The 14082-nt window shown below is 46.2% G+C and overlaps 1 pseudogene; it reads right to left on the reverse strand.

Annotated features, from left to right (window-relative positions):
- Positions 1–14082, reverse strand: part of LOC117884984 — a 195000-nt pseudogene that overhangs the window by 147714 nt on the left and 33204 nt on the right.

A 14082-nucleotide genomic window follows, 5' to 3' on the forward strand; every position in this document is an offset into this window, starting at 1 on the left:
AATAAGCAACGCACAGGACTAGGAGTCAGAAAAACCAGGCTCTGCAGCTGATGGTGCATGGAATTGGGTAAGCCTCTCCATGCCTCAGTTTCCCCATCTGTAAAATGGAATGAGTGAAAATTCTCTTCCTTTGGGAGCTGGGGAGAAGGCCAGCTTGTTAAAATGTGGCAGAGAATGCGGGTAGGCAATCAGTCCCCAGAATCCAGGGGAAATTGAAGCCGCTGAGCACTGACTGGCACCCCACCCCAGTTTGGGTGATCAGTAAAGATGGGGTATGTGATACATCCTGTGGGTAATGGCGCAGCGGCAGCAGACAGCCACACAGCAGCAGCAGGCAGTTGTGCTACAGTGGCAGTAGGAACAGCAGCAACAGATCCAAACTGTGCTCCTGAAATTGATGGAGCACCTGCAGAAAACAGCAAGAGGTCCAATTTGCCACTCCACAGAAATGGCAGGAGGCTCACTTCCAGCAACAAGAGTGGTTGCAGAAGCGGCTGGACCAAGGGACTCTGGGAAATTAAACTGGTACTGGAGAAGGTAGTTTGGGCTGACTGGTCTCTGGCTTGGAGAAGCTGGGGCAAGAGGATGACCTGGAGGCCTTCCTCTGTACTTTTGAGTGAGTGGCCAGTGCAGCAGATAGGAAGAATTGACTTGGGCAGCCTGCATAGCACCATTTCTGACAGGCAAGGTACAGGCAACCTCCCGAGCAGCAAATGACAAGCAGGTAGGCTCCTTTCCTGTAGTGAAGGCTGCCATCTTGGATAAACTGGGATTGACTCTGGAGATATAGTGGCACCACTTTTTGGCTGAACCGTTCCCCAAGGGAGTACAACCATGGGTAGTGGCTTAGAGATTATGAGACTTCATTGCCTGGCATTATGCTCAGAGATAGCTCCATAGAGAAAAAGATGGACCAAGTGGGATCCCAGAGTGGGGTAAGGAGATTCTAACCTGCCCCAGTGGAAGAGGCAGTTGAACAGGCAGAAGCCTTTGAGGCTTGAAAGAACCATGTGGCCTGAATGGCATGTCACACTAGGAATGTTCCATTGCAGGAGACCAAACAAGGGGATACCACGATCTGGAATTTGCCAGGAAGCTATCAATGGGAAGTAGCCCAAACAGGGGGAAGTGCTTCTGGAGCTGGGCCAGGGAAGTCCAGTGATGTGCTTCAGATATAGCAGGCCTGGGTATATTTGGATGACCAATAAAGGAGTGTGATTACCAGGGTTGCTGTTACTACCAGGTTTGAAGCCTGCGGTCACTCTGAATGGCACCGAGGCTCAGCCATACATGGTACTAGTCTGACTGGGGAGGAGTGTTTGTAGAAGATCTAGTGGGCTCAGGATGTGGGTACACCCTTGTCCAGGAAAATGAGGTGCTGGCAAAGAAGCTATATCAGCATCTCCCCCATACATGTCTCATGTATACATGGAGAGACATGATTCTACCCCCACAACAGAGGTTGAGCCAGGGGTCCTGGGTGGAGAGATTGGCTACGTGTCAGGGTAGTGAAGGATCTTCCATGACTAGTGATTTTAGGAAGACACTAGTGGGGTTTCCCAGCCCTGATGCAGAGGAAAGTAGCGCAAGAGCTGGCAGACAAGAAAGGTCTTGTGAACCTAGATCAGTGGCCAAAGACAGAGAAAACTAACAGTAGATCAGAAAAGGAGTGGAGGGAGCTGGAAGTTTGAGTTATAGACTCATCGACTTTAAGACCAGAAGGGCCCATCATGATCATCTAGTCTGACCTCCTGCATGTTGCAGGCCACAGAACCTCACCCATCCACTTGAGACAGACTGAGAGGAAATCCTCAGTCATCTTCAAAGCTTATAAGTATCTGAAGGGTAGCCGTGTTAGACTGGAACTGTAAAAAGCGACAAAGAGTTCTGTGGCACCTTATAGACTAACAGAAGTATTGGAGCATAAGCTGTTGTGGGTGAATACCCACTTCGTCAGACGCATGTAGTGGAAATTTCCAGAGGCAGGTATAAACATGCAGGCAAGAATCAGTCTAGAGATAATGAGGTTAGTTCAATCAGGGAGGATGAGGCCCTCTTCTAGCAGTTGAGGTGTGAACACCAAGGGAGGAGAAACTGCTTTTGTAGTTGGCTAGCCATTCAGTCTTTGTTTAATCCTGAGCTGATGGTGTCAAATTTGCAAATGAAATGAAGCTCAGCAGTTTCTCTTTGAAGTCTGGTCCTGAAGTTTTTTTGCTGCAGGATGTCTACCTTTAAATCTGCTATTGTGTGTCCACTACATGCATCTGACCAAGTGAGTATTCACCCACGAAAGCTTATGCTCCAATACGTCTGTTAGTCTATAAGGTGTCACAGAACTCTTTAACGCTTATAAGAGCTGCTGAAAGAGTATCAACAAGAATAGAGGATGTCAACACCTCTCAGCAGATCATCAATCCGATGCTAAAACTGGACTAAGAATTAGTATGGTCTGGGGTGGACGCACAGTGTGGGAAACAGCAGTGCGTGACTGAGGAGTTGGCTACTCTCCAGATGCAGAAGGGTACCAGGAAGCAAAAGCTCATGGCACAGAATGAACAGCAAGCAGTGCAAGCCCAGACAGGCCTGCAGACCAAACAGCAGGCTGTGGGGGCCCAGACAGGGCCCAGGTAAAAGGCCAGGGGTGAAAGCAGTGCTTTTTGTGGAAGGGGATTCAGGGAGCACCTGTTTTATGGACTAGGGGGACTGCCAAAACAACTAGCAGCTGCTGACAATCCGGAAAGCACAGCTGACTGCAGAACATCAGGTGACTCAGGAAAAAAGGGGCCACCTGATCTTGACAGTTAATAAGCTTGAGGGAGAATTAGTGACTCTGCGTGCAAAGACCTCGAAGACCCGAATAAAATAAAAAAAAACGAGGCTCTATTGACTGTCCCCTGGCTAGGTTGTGGACTGTAAGGCTTCCCCTTGGGGTGGGCAAGGTCTTAAAGAGAAGGGTGTCACAGGCTGTCACTAAGAGGGAGCAGGGCAAGTTCCCCCTGTCCCTGGTCAGCTGATGCCAATTATGTTTAAAAGAGGGCACCTTTGCCTGGAGGAGATGAAGACCTGGTGCTGCAAGAAGCGAGAGCAGCTGGAAGTTCCTGTACAAGGTAAAGGGGGAAGGAACCCTGGGAGCTGTATCCCAGGGTGGGTTGCGGAACTGTTGTTTTGCCTATATTGGGAAATAAACTCTGGAAAGAGACTCTGGGTATGACAGTGGGTGCTTTGGGAGCTGCAGAGAAGGCCAGCTTGTTACAGATGCCTTCCTATTGCAATTACCATCTCCAAAGCCTGTAGCGATAGGAAAGGAAAAGGCTCAGAGCACTGACGGTACAGAAGTTCTCCTTAACAAAGGGACAGAGATGAGAGGCTGCAGAGGACTGGTGTACTCCCTGCCATGCAGGCAGTAGAGGCTCCTCATCCTAGGCATTGTCAACCCTCTTTTGGGTCAAACGCAGCATGAGCTGAACACACCTTTCCATATGATTTCCCTCTCCCAAAGCTTGCACGTATAGCCAGCCTCCATAGCCAGAGACAAATACATTCAGGGGAAACACTTCTAGTCATTAAAGGGAAATTCCTGCCCCTCTCCACGTTATGTGAGCATGGAAGGCTCAAAATGGGCCAATGGTCTGAGGCCCGGAAAGGCCATGCAGGAGCACTCTGCACCCCCTCTCTGCAGCAGTATGGAAGGGCAGGGGCATAGGCACCAACTTATTCAGATCCTGGGGGGGGGGGGAATAATAGACCTGCTCTACCCCAGGCCCTGTCCCCACTCTACCCCTTCCTCCAAGCCCCTACCCCCACCCCACCTCTTCCCTCCCCCCCTCTTCCTGACCCCCCCCAGCACCTCCTGCACGCTGCTGAACAGTTGATTGAGGTGGGTGGGAGGTGCTGTGAGGGAGGGAAGCAGCTGATTGGCGGGGGCCCCAGGGGAGGGGGAGGCGCTGATCTGTGGGGCTGCCAGTGGGTGCTGAGCACCCACTTTTTTTTCCCCAAGCAGCGCCTATGGGCAGGGGAGATGGAGGCATAGTCAATGGGTTTACCAGCTACATCTATCCACTACCAAAGCACCACGGCCAGAGAGCACTGCAAATTTCAGGCACCACTGCGCGCCCGGGGCTGCCAAGTGGCCGTGTTTACAGCTATCAAGCGACTATGCAGGTGTTCCACAGCTTGGGGTGGGATGGTGGCCAGGCACGCTGTTTCCAGTGTATGTCACCCACCCAAAGCCCATTGACTAGGATTTCACCCTAAAATAATAGTCTGAGGGGGTCATCTTCAGTGGAAAGACTCCTCTATTTGAATGTCACATTTCACCAAAGGTTAGATTTAGGAGAGGTCTGTGGTTAACGCCTGAATTTCTGCCACATTTGTGAAAAAGACAAAGTGCACTATCCTGAGACGGCAGAATAGCTGGAACATTTGAGATGACAACTAGACTAACTAGCATGTGCCACAGTAGAAACACTACTTTTTATATATCTACAACAGCTCAAAAATGGCATCTCTACATTTGGCATTTTCTTTGTAGATTGAAATCAGTAACTGCATGCATGGCAGAACAAGGGAAGCCTGAGGAAACCTCATGAGCCTCTCCTGCTAATTACAAGATTAATCTCTCAACAAGACTGATAAAACACAAATAGGACTGAAACAGATAGAGCAGTTTGAGCCACACGAGATTTTCTCTAAATGTCACAGCACGATTCCCTCCCTCCCTCCCCCGGTTTTACACAACATGTTGAGGTTTGGACATTTTAAAACTTTGAAATTATCCTATATTGAGGGGGGCTTAAGTGACATTTATAAGGCATCCTACGGCCCTCTCACCACCATTCCTTGTTTGTATCTCCTGAAACTCATTCTTCAAATGACAATATCAAAATCATTCCATCCCACTGCCTTTCATGGCTGTTCAGGTTCTCTCACATCCCCCTGCCTGTGTTAGAGCATAGTGAGAGACAGCACTGGCTTATGCAACATACATTCTCACACCAAAGAAATACTAAAAATATGCTCCTTTATCTTCATTGTCTCTGCTACGGTGCTGATCATACATCCACCCCATTTAAAAACAATGAAAACTATTAATTTTTATTGTTTTTAGTCAAGCTGTATACGGAAGGGTCATTTTCTGCCTTGATTCCTTTAAACTTTCACGTGTCAAAGGAGGATAAATGTACATTTGCAGGATGGCAAAACACGGCCACCAGATATCCTAGGCTCCAGTCAGTCCTATTCAACTTTTTATTTTTTTCCTTCTCAGTAAGCTCTGCATAAAGCTAACCCGAACCCACATGGATTTCTATAATATCCAAAAAGAATGACAATGAGTGATGTGATGTAGGTGGAAACTGCCTGAAGAAACCTAAATTGTAACAAGAAAAAAAATTGACATTTTAGATTTTAAATGTTACACAGTTTTTATAAAGCTTCAGTCAATTTATTTTATTTATTCTAATGAAGAGCATTACAACTGCTTTACTGCACTGAAGCAAGCATCGATCACACCATTAATCACACCTTGTGAATAGTCACAAATCAAGTTCTAACAGCAAGCACTGAATCAGGAGCAATGAAGCATAAACTCCTTCACAATTTATGATCTCTCCAATTGCATCTTTTCAACCATTAAATTGCAAGATACCATAAATTTTTATCTTCTTCACTTCAGTCACATTATTGATTCTGCCTTGTGAAATATAGAATAGCTGTAAATCTAGGCTATTGAATTAAATTTAAAGTCTTGACTTCGGAAAAGAAACCCAACACACTGCCATGGCTGTTAATTTACACTGAGGAACAAATGATAGAAACATTAAAATTTAAATGGACAACAGGGATTTCAAAGAGCCATAGCTCTGTCAATCCCAGTCCTTGTCAACCTTGAGGGGTTTCTTTTAGCCAAATTTTAGAATGAGAGAGAGAAAAAACAAAACCACAAAACCACAACCCTCCAGGTAGATGCCAAACACATAATTTTTGCAGACAAGTCAATAATGGAAAGATTCCTAAATCAAAGTGACTAAACAAACACTGGGGCTCAACTTCAGCCCTGGTATAACTCTATTGAATTCAGCAGAACTGTACCTGCTTATGTTCATTCTCACTCTCTCTCGCTTTCATACCTCCCTATTCCATGAGGAACATAAGAGTGTTCACCACTGCCTTCCATCTTCACCAGTCTCCTACTGCAGACTTGGCTTCTTCCATTGTCATTCTGGTAGCTTTCAATTCTGCTTCTATTGTGCATCTCCAAGTTATCCTTGGCCTACCTCATTGCCTCTTGCCCTGGGGGGTTCCAGTCCAATGCCTGTCTTACATCATTCAGGCCTTTTCTCCATGTATGTCCTAGCCATCTCCATTTTTGTTCCATAATGTCTTGTCCTATCAGTGCCATATAGTACAACCAACTTTACAATGGTGTCATATATTCAAAGTTCAGTTTGAAGAACACAATTTCTGTTTCTCCAAATTGGATTTAGAGTAGCAAAGGCATGTCCGGCTTTAATGTCGGAGTCTGTTCCACCTGTTGTACTTCCAATGCTTCCAAGATATGTAAAACATCAGACATCTTCTATGTCAGTCCCAGAAAATGTTACTGGTATTTTTTGTTGTGCATTGATTCTCATGGCTTTCATTTTCTGTGTTGATTTTCAACCCTATTAATTGTGCATAAGCCTGGAGATCATTTGTTTTGCATGTCTCTACAGGTATGGAATAGCAAGCTGATACCATCTGCAAAGTCAAATCCTGTAACTTCTGTGTCAAAGTCCATTGTGTGTCCCTTAGTTCTTCTGTGGTATCTCTCTTTATCCAATTCACCACCAGATCATGGGTGACATAAGTCACCTGTAGTAACTTTGAATGGCTCGATCAGTTCATTGTTATGTATTAAATGGCATGTCATATTTTCATAGAAAGTCTGAATGACAGTCACAAATTTCTAAGGGATGCATAGAGGCACAGCAACTTCCATAAAATTGTTCCATTGTATCAAAGGCATTTTGGAAATCTATAAAAATAATATAAAATGGTGACTGCCATTCAATCAATAGTTCTATGATGTTATGTAAGGTTACTATTTGATCAATACATGATTTCTCCAGTCTGAACTCTGCCTGTTCTTGTCCTAACCTTTAATCTACTGCTTTCTTTATTCTGTCTAGAACAATGTGTGTAAATACCTTACTTGGAATGGACAGCAATTGAATGACTGTCCAGTTTTTATGCTGACTGATGTCTTTCTTTGACATCTTCACTACAATTTTCCCACTCGTTTGCTATTTTTTCTTCTTCACATATCTTTTGTGAGAGGCTTAGCAAAATGTCTACTATATTCTTTAAGTCTGCCCTAAGAACCTCCATTGGAATGTTATCCGGACCTTGTACCTTTCCATTTTTTAACCAATTGACTGCCCTTTCTACTTCTATTCTGCTGTTGGACCCTAGTTCAATGTCCACATCTTCTCCTTCTTCTGTATCTGGGGGATTGACCACTGGCTCGCCATTCAGTAATTGATTATAGTATCACCTCCATATATTTAATTGTTCTGATGTCTTCATTGTTAAATTGCCCTCATTGTCTTGAACTGCTTGGTTGGTATTTGTTTTTTGTCCTGACAACTGTCTAATGATGTTTGTGTCATTTTGTGCTGCAGCAATCTGTCCATCTGTTTCCATTTTGTCTAAAAGTCTCATTTCTCTTTCCTAACATTCTTTTTGGCTTCTTTGTTCTTTTCAGCATATTCCTCTAGAAGTCACTCTGTCTGTGTTCTTGCTTGATTTAGTATACATTTAATTTTTGAGTCTTTTTGTATTTTCTGCCATATATCCTCAGATCACAGTTGTTGTGCTGTTTCTTCCTGAATCACAGCACTTCACAAGTGCTAATGAAAATTTCCTATACATGTTTCCATTACCTTTTTACTGTTCCATCATCTTCAAGCACCTGGTATCTATTTGCTAGTGCAATTCTAAACTCTTGTTGTGTTGTCATCTGTTTTAGCATGGTGATGTTATAACGTGAGCATCTTTGTTGTTCAGATCTTTTTTTTTTTTTCTCAATTTAGCTACCATTAGTGTGTGGTCTGTTCCAACATGTGCTCTGTTCCTGCTACGAACCATCTTCTACAGTTCTTCTCCATTTGTATGGAATTGAAATGTGGTCAGTTTTGTTCCCTGTTCTGGTGACCTCCAAGTTATTTTATCAGCAAACATTTAATCATTTTAATCTATTTCACCAAGACCTTGTTTCCCCATAATTACTTCCCTGTCTTGCTTCCTACTTCAGCAATCTTATCTCTAATTACTAGGAGGACCTCTCTTTTCAGGACCTTGTCTATTACGTTATGTAGCCACCCATCCTCTTGGTTAGTTTGATTTGATGGAGCATGACACTGAATGATGGAAACTTTCTGGAACTCTGATGTAAATCATACTGTTATAATTGTTTCAAAACTGGTGCCCATTCTCTCTGGCTTTTGGCTGCCCTTCTTGAAACTGTCAAACCCACACCACCTCTGTGTACATCACTGACATTCAGTACCCCAGAATACAGCAGGATGTGTCCAGCTGACCAAGTTATTTGTGCTGATGTTACTCATCTCATTTCACATAGGCCTAATATATCTAGTTTATATCTGTCCATTTCTTTTGTCACTTTGACCATTTTACCAAGGTCATATATGGGATCTCTGCCAGCAGCCAGTTCCTTTCTCCTACTGGTGGTGACTGCAGCATGATCCCCTCCCCACTCCTCTCAGAGGCGTGTGTGGTTAGAGCAGAGGAGCAGGTAGTGAGAGCATGCTGATGCTGCCACGCTGCAAAAGGCAGCATGGAAAGGAGCCAATTCCTGGCAGCAGTTTCAGCCCAGGATTGCTGAGAACACGAAAGGCTCTACCCCCATCTCTGAACACCTGTTGAGAAGTGGCATATAATGTCCTATCCTGCCAACACTTAATCATATCAATAATCTTTCGTAAAAGTAACCAAAGGGACTTATGATATGAGGAAAGATTATTAAGTTAGGGGTTTGTAAGATCAGGCCCTGTGATGGGGAGTTAATGGGTATGTCTACATTGCAATTAAAAACCCACAGCCATCCCATGCCAGCTGATTCCGACTCACAGGACTCGGGCTCATGGGGCTGTTTAACTGCAGTGTAGACATTCAGGTTCAGGTTGCTCTGGGACCCTGGGTCTGGCACAGCATTTTAGAATGAGCCTCCCAACAGGGGTAGACAGAATTGTACTAGCAGGGCTCATACTAGCGCTCTAAAATAGCTGTATAGGCAGTGTTTTGAAGTCATGGCTCAAGCTCTGAAGTCGAGGGGGGAGAGACAGCGCAGTTCAGAGCCAAAGGTCCCGTCTGAGCTGGAACTTCAAAGCCTGAGCTATAGAGCTATTTTTCAAGAGCTACCATGAGTCCCACTATCCCAAGTAGGTAGACCCAGGCTGGGAGGTTCGCTCCAGATCAGTCCAAAATGCGGTATAGACATACCTAAATGGTCCCTGAAGAAGAGTAGACTCACTGTTAGCACACCCCCTTATGGCTGGGCACAGTCTAGCAGGCTCTCTTTGTCTAGCACCCCTCACTAATGGCCCCTCTTCTAGTGACCTGGCCCTCTGGCCAGGTAATGTTTTAATTCCATGCCTTCTGAGGTAAAAAAAATACAACTCAAAGTCAAAAAAGTCTTAATACAAAAGCGGTTTCTGCTCCCTTTGGGGCTATCCCTTGGCCCAAAGTTTAAGCTCAGTCTTCAGCCTAAATAGTCCCTACATCAGGCTTGAACCTTTCCTTGGGCCTGGATGGGGAACACTGTCCCACTCTCTGCTTTAGGTTCTGGCCCAGGGACCCTGTATTGAGCAGCTAGTTTGTTCCTTCAAACATGCTGCTATTTCCCTGGGCCACTTTCTACCTCTGAGCCCCTTGTGCTGCTTCCTTGAAGCTTGTGCTTAACACAGCCTCTCTTCTGGTTTCTCCCTAGGTCCTCCCAGCTCCTCCTTTCTCTTCAGGAATGTTGACCTCTCAGGACTGCCTCTCTGTGCCTCTCAACACAGGGAATAATTCCATCCCTGTAGCTTTCTTCAGTCTGCCTTCCTCAGACCCTTCCCAGACAAAGGGAACTGCCTACCTCCTCTTTCCTGGGTTTCTCTGTGTTGGGTCCTTCTGTAGCTTTCACTGCCTTCTTTTATTAAGTTGACCCAGCTCCTGCTCAACGGGGTCTAACAACAAATCGAGTTTGATTCACCCTCCAGATGCAGCAAAGTGGGCTAATTGAGCTCTGAGACTCCTTTGTTCACCTCGTGGGGTAAACAACTAGGGTCGCCAATTTTGGTTGGAGGTATTCCTGGAGATTTTCATTGCATGACATAATCTTGAATTCAAGATTAATCTTTAAATCCTGGAGACTCCAGGCCAATCCTGGAGGGTTAGCAACCCTATAGACAACCCATCACAGTCCCCCAAACTCCCACATGCCATCAGTTGTGGGCTGTATCCTTGGAGAGGAGAATGCGGCAGGGAAGAGGAAATTGTAGTTGGGACAATGTCTGACAGCCATCCCAGCATGTGTGCCATAGATTTGCCTTCTCCCTGCCCCTTTTGCAGGCAAAGTGAGTCAATGGAGGAGGGGGAGGAGGGAGAAAATAGTCCCTGTAATCTTCCAAACACAGAGACTGTGACTGCGCCTGGCCCTTACACAAAAGCGTGCTTAGGAAGGCTCCCTGCACTCCCCTCTTGCACATCTATATAAGCGCCAGGGACAACCTGGCTCATGAAACTGGAAAAAAAACTAGTAAGTGCTAAGAAATTATATTACAAAGCTTAATCTGTGTTGCCTATGCACCACATACTATTTGTTCCATGTGTTTGTGTTACCTTTCTGATGCCACGCCATATCTAGAGCTCTGAGGTTGTCAGCTATCAGACTAAGGAGGGTCAGGACAATTAAGTGCTTAGATGGAAGATACTCAGAAAAACCCAGGAGCTGCAGAAAGGGATGATGAGGATTACATTTCCGCCCCGCCCCCCCCCGCCCAAGATACCCAACCAATGCTCCAGCAAAGTGCTGTAGTACAATGTGTTGAAAAGGTGCCATTTTTCACATGGGAAGTTAGTTCTACTTGTGTTCAGTGTCCAAATTCTAGCTTGAACAACTATATATTGCCTACTACATATTTCCCACTCCTCTAAAATCAATGGAGAAATTACCTTTAATCATGCCGAATGGCTGCTGCATTTCAGTGCTAACTGAGCAAGAGCTCACTAGGATCCTTCTACACAAAAATGGCACATGAATATGAGGTATTAATATGATTTTAGAAAGTTAGATTCAGACTGGCTGTGGTGTCATTCACAACTCATTAAACACTTGTACAACTGTACACTTGTAAATGCTGTTTCATAATAGCAATACAGCTCTATGTGCACTGTATTTCTAGTGACTACAGAGCTACTTTGGTGATTAATATCACTTGAACTTCAACTTTCTGCCTTTCAAGCCACCCAGAATCATACAACTACTGTCCAGATATATGCAGTTTCTCTTATTACTTAATTACAGATCATACCTGGAGAGGGACATCTGGTTCCATTTCAATGTCTGGAATTCTTTTCCAGCCCACAGAGTAAAATTTCTTTGTATCAGGGTCAATGATGTAATCGAAAACTGTCCCTTGGGAAGGAAATGTTATTGTTCTCATTTCTTTGATCCACCACCCGCTAAACTCCACATGATCAATTAGCTGAAAAAACCAAAACAAAGGAAGACTAGTCCTTATATATTTCTACTCTACAATAGCAATAGAGAGAGGTATCTCAAATGGTTCATGGGCTCATCTCCACATCCAGTGCTTTCCCAATACTTCCCCAAAACTCATCTGAACCACTATCCTCTGAAAATTGGCTAACACTCATGAGATCAGACTTTTTTTTTATTTTGAAGTCTCCTGTGCAGCCTGCTTTCAGCTATAGTAGAAATTCTGCAAGAATATAGCTTTTTTCATAATATTTTGTCATTTATCGTTTCAAACAAAAATCACAAAGTGCAGAATTACATGAGAATTATAGCAAACAAACAAACAAAGGGAGACTGGATGGCTTAGCAGGTTGGTGCTTGCATGTGAACCCTTTCATTCCGTGGTTGCTGGTTCAAATTTAGTTCCATTCACTATTGTGTCCCATATTACAAAAGTTCCTTAAATCAAAGAACTAAGACTTGATACCAAGGTACATAAACTATGAAATTTTATATAGCTTATTAAACTCTCAAAATCTAGCCTCAGCATGCTCTAGACTCATTGAACAAAATGGGTATAAAATCTCCTTTGGTTATTTGAAAGTCCTGCTGAGGAATCTGAAGTAAATATCCCCAAAATGATAGTTAGTTGTAACAAGAAGCTGTTAACACCTGACAGCTATTGGTTGGTCTATGCAGTGGTCCCCAACCTTTTTGTGGCCAGGAGCACATTCATGTTTTCAGAAGAGTGTACATTAAATAATACGAAAAACATCATATTTAATATTACATAATATATTAATCCAGAGAGAAGAGAGAAGCCAGAGAGAAGCCGCGAGGACAGAGAACACCGGTGCCCACAGCCCCGGAGTACTCTGTCCCCAGCAGGCGCGGGGCCCCTGGTTTCTCTCTGCTGGGCACTAGGCGGGCCCCGCGCCTGCTGGGACAGGGCCAGCTCAAGGTTTTTTGCCGCCCCAAGCAAAAAAATGTTTGGCTCCCCCCCAAGCCCTGGGCTCTCCTTCCCCCCGTGCCCTTCCCCATCGGCACACAAATGCACATGGAAGGCACAGGGTCTAACCCTCAAACCTTGTACCCGGAAAGGGATGGCGATCTAGTAAAGAGGGTTCAGGCAGAGGAGCGGGTGTGGGGCTGCTTGGGGGCGTTACACTGGCAGAGAAGCAGGGTGTGATGTACTCACGGAGGAGGATGGAGGAGGAGAGGGGGTATCAGGAGGGTTGTGGAAGAAGAGGTGCAGGGGAAGGGGGAGGTATGGGAGGAGAGGGCTGGGGGAGGGTACAAGGGGAGAGGTGCAAGTGAAGGGACAGTACAAGGGGAAGCGGTTCGGCAAAGGAGCAATGAGGGGAGGTACAAGTGAAGAGACTGCGAGCGGGATGAGGGGTGCAAAGGCTGAGAGGGGCAGGTGCTGACAGCTGCTTCCCCAGCCCCGTGCAGGCAGAGCCGAGAGGACGTCACTGACCACCAGGTGCCCAAGCCGCAGGGGTCCTCCGGCGGGGCAGTATCCCCCGCTGCCCCGCTCGGAGTCAGGCTCTGCCTCTCCCCGCCCCTGGCGCTGTGGGGGCCCGGGGCAAGCAGCGCGGGGCTGAGGCAGGGGACGTGCATGGCAGGCTGGGTCCGGGGGCAGGAGGGGGCAAGCTCCTTGGCAGCTTGGGTTGCCCAGCCACTTGCCCCATCAGCACATGAGTCGGGATCCGCACCCCCTGCCCAGCGGCGCCCTGCACAGCCCAATCGGGCGGGGAAACGCTGCACCGTCCTGGGCAGACTCAGAGCAGCAGCAGTGGCGGTAGCGACAGCAGGATCCCTCCTCCCTCCCTGCATCCCAGACCCCATTTCCCTCCCTCCCCAGCTCCTCACACACTCCGGGAGCCCCTCTCGCCGCCACAGCCTGGGCTCAGCTCCAGGGGATGATGCTCTGGCTCTCCAGCGGCAGGGCTCTGGCCAAGGCCGGCTCCCGGCTTTTTGTTGCCTCAAGCAGCCCCGGAGTTCTCTGTCCCCAGCAGGCACGGGGCCACACCTTCTCTCCCCTGCTGGGCACTAGGCAGGCACACATAAATGCCTCGGCGGATGCCATGGCGCCCACAGGCACCGTGTTGGGGACCACTGGTCTATGGCATGAGAAATAAGTTGGTCAGTTCAGGCCAGTTCTCAGTGGTCAGGTCTAAACACCACAAAACATGTGATCACTGCTGGCACTCAGCAAAGAGGGCACTGAGCTGTGGGGAGAATTGAAGGGTCTAGGTAGGATGGTGTGCCCATTGGAGAGGACATGCAGATGGGGAAAGGGAGCTATTATCAGATTAAAGTTACTTTTCAATGTATAATGT

This window comes from Trachemys scripta, chromosome 11, assembly GCF_013100865.1.
Source record: "Trachemys scripta elegans isolate TJP31775 chromosome 11, CAS_Tse_1.0, whole genome shotgun sequence".
In the NCBI taxonomy this organism is placed as follows: Eukaryota; Metazoa; Chordata; order Testudines; family Emydidae; genus Trachemys; species Trachemys scripta.